The sequence below is a fragment of the Psammomys obesus genome, unplaced genomic scaffold (genome assembly GCF_907164565.1).
Source record: "Psammomys obesus unplaced genomic scaffold, mPsaObe1.curated_primary_1811, whole genome shotgun sequence".
Lineage (NCBI taxonomy): Eukaryota > Metazoa > Chordata > Mammalia > Rodentia > Muridae > Psammomys > Psammomys obesus.
This window is the reverse complement of record NW_026591086.1, coordinates 51,821,014-51,824,422: the sequence shown is the minus strand read 5'-3', so window position 1 is coordinate 51,824,422 and position 3,409 is coordinate 51,821,014. Positions and strand designations below refer to the sequence as shown.

The window sequence follows — 3,409 nt, the reverse complement described above, 5'->3', positions numbered from 1 at the left end:
AAATATAAATGAAGTATTTTAAAAGTACTAGGTATTAGATATAATGAGTAAGGTTATATATTATTAGCTAGACATGGTCCCAGACATTTGCTGGGACCCAATAGAAGAGAGAACCAGAAAAACTGCTAACAAAAATGTTTGTTGTGAGAGATGGAAGTCAAATAGAATTTCTAAGAGTCTTTTATTTTATTCTTTATTTTTTCTTTTACAAACTTTAAAAGAGAAGCTTTGCTTTTTGGGCAATCTAGAGGTGATTTAAAACACATGGAAGGCTATGTGCAGGATAAATGCAAATGTGATGCCATTTTATATAAGACCTGGGTAAACTCAGATGTTGATATCCACAGGGAGTCCCCCAAGCAAGCAGCAACCAAACGATGTCTGACCTAATCTTTGTCTTTTCCCAAGGTGAATCTCAGGTAACTGTGAGGGGAGATATAAACATGCATGTGGGAGCCATAAGGAAGCTGCCCATCTCACAGCAGGGTAGTGAAAGGAAACAGCCAAGTCTTGCCACCCTCCAAATCTCCTGTTCCTCCCAACAGGCCCTGCTGGCTGAGCTCAGCCAGACTGGACTTACTACAGTCTAAATTCTTTTGCTCTTCCCCATCATAAGGTTGCCAAAATATTTTTCTTATTCATCATTCTCTCATGCTAGAGACATATGCTGCTGTGCAGGAGATTCACTTTTTTTTCCATCTTATAGTCGGTAGTGGAATAATAAGTGTTTCATCTTGGACATGAACTTAGGTACATTTGCAGGCTATATAGTAAACTAAATTCTAGAAATAGAGTGACTTGTCAGTAATCTGTCATCAGGCTCCTCCTCACTGACATCTGTGCATTACCAGAAAATGAAACCCCGGTGATACTTTTTCCTCTTTGCATATGTGTGTGTGCATATATATACACATGATGTATACATATTCGTTAACACATGATGTTAATGAATTTGGCATTTTGTGTCACTTCATAAATGAAAAAAAAGCTATGGCATGAGTAGAGAGATATCAAACACAGGGTGAAGTAAATGCAGAAAAGAATGCTATATTCTTAAGAGGTGGTAGGCAGGTTAAAACCTCTCAATAAATACAGTAAAATTCCAGATATCAGTTACAGGTAATTTGTTAAATAAGTAAAAAAAGTGATATTTGTAGATCTTAAAATGAACAGTTTCTGATGAAAGTAAGCAATAATGTGACCAAATAATGTTCTGAAATAAATACACATAAATATCAGTGACAGGGGGTGAGATAATGAGGACATTCAGCAGTCATTAAATAACCAGGAGAGAAAGGTAATACTGTTTCTCATAAAATGTGCATTGATTTGGAGTTAAATTAACTCTTTGCTCTTCCTCTGAGATTAAGAAAAAATAAATAAAGAAGAAAGTAGTTGTTATAAAGATTAAATAGTGACTACTCCCGGTGGTCACAGCCTGAAGCATGAAACAAATATTGCTGAGAGGCAGATATCTCTGCTGTAGCACTCTCATTAGGAGATGAAAATCAATGTCAAGCATTATACTGAGTAGCCAGTTCTTCATACTCCATTAATCCACAAGTCAATGGGTCAAAGTTCTCAAATATTACATATTTACATTTATAATTACAATTACCCGTATGTTAACAGCCTCTTGGAACTGTGGAGTCTCTGGTGATCAGTTATTCTTTACATGAACAGTCTTTTCTCCTTTTGAAATCTTTAAGTATAATACAATATGCTATTCCACCTGTTTTCCTCGACAGTCACCTACCGAAAATTCCAACTAACAGAAGATCCATAGAGAGATTGCACTGTGATTGCCCTTTCTAAAGAAACCGTCTTTAGATAAGTTCAGGCAGAATTTCTCTCTTGGACTGTACAGCAAATTTACTTTTACTGAATGGCTATAAGATGTTTTAGAAATACAAATTATTTTGTTTCAATACAACCCATTGTTTAGCATAACCAGCAATACACCCAAGGATCTAAGTAGATTTGTTCACGTTTTATCTTGGGAAAGCTTGATCTCAGTTCTTTCAAAGGGCTAAATTGAAGTTCAGAACATAGCAGTTTTAAATTGTTTGGATTGGTTTGAATTTGAACAAGTTTATCTAACTTATTTAGTTTTAGTGTCTTCAGCTTGAAACAAAATGACATAAGAGGGGACAAGGAAAGCAAAGGAGGAAAAGAGGGGCACTGGTGAATTCTACTTCAAATAAAGAATGTATGAGGAATGAGACCAAGTATAGGACTTTGTGACTTACAAGTTAGAAAAAGTATATGGAAGATTTGGGTTTTGTAAGTTTGAGTAATGTCTATATACAAAACCTATATGTATGTCTGTAAACATATAACATTATCTACAATTTCTGTATTAGTGTTTGTGCCTAAAGAAAAATAAAGACACTCAAAAAGTCCCAGCCACTCAAAGACTCTTTTACAAAGCAAATTTGATAGGTAGGCAACTAATGACAAGTGAATATTATGAAATACATGAAGTATTTCTGTCTCAATGTAGAATAGGTGTTATTAATTTCATATTTTATATATTACTTTTGGATGTCTTTTAAATTTAATATTTACATAACCTATTATAAGACATCAAAGAACAAAGGATATATGAGACAAAGTTGCATGGTTTCTTTCAGAAAGATCAGTGCTGAAATTGTAAAAGAAGATTAATAGCATTGACTTAAACTATGCTTTACAAGTAGTATTTTGTCTGTACAGATCTCCCATACTTAAGGAAGGTGATTCTTTAGTATGTCTAAAATGGAATAGAAGTTCCCAGAGGCTAGCCTAGTGACCTAGAGTACTGGTTTATCTTTGTTCCTTCATTTTCATTTCATCTGTTTACCTTTCTCTTACGTAGATTTATAAAACAAAATATACTCTTATCTAGTTGTCATTGGATATGTCCACAAAGACTCTAGTATTTACCATGTTTAGACGGCAAAACTCTCTGCCCTTAGGTTGCAGGTGTGGCTGCTTGTCACAGTGTGTCAGTATGGCATAGAGGAGAGAGGCTGTGTCTGTGCTCAGTGTTCTGAACTGTGACCACCCAGATAATCACTAGACTGACCTTCCCTGAAAAAAGCACGCAGAGACAACCACCAGTCCAGCTCCAGGGCTCCCAGACAAGGAGCTACCCTGTCCCACACCACGCAGGTCCTGAGGTATCCCAGGACTGGAAGTGAGCTGGAGACTAGAAGAACCCTGCCTGGAACCGCGGACCAGAGGCAGGAGTGAGCCAGAGAGAGATGACCTTCTTATGGGGCCGCTGAGGCAGGCCATATGGGGAGCAAGCCCCAGAAGGGCATCATGTGGCCTGCACAGGCAGCTAGCCTGAGAAGACCACGAGTTTGGAACCGAGCGTGCCTCAGTGTGGGTGGGGGGAAGACCGTGCCTGAGATGACCCCGGCCT

The 3,409-nt window shown here is 37.5% G+C and overlaps 1 pseudogene; it reads left to right on the top strand.

Moving 5' to 3' along the window:
- Positions 1–2,946: 2,946 nt before the first annotated feature.
- Positions 2,947–3,070, top strand: LOC129679082 (small nucleolar RNA SNORA17; annotated as a pseudogene).
- Positions 3,071–3,409: the final 339 nt, after the last annotated feature.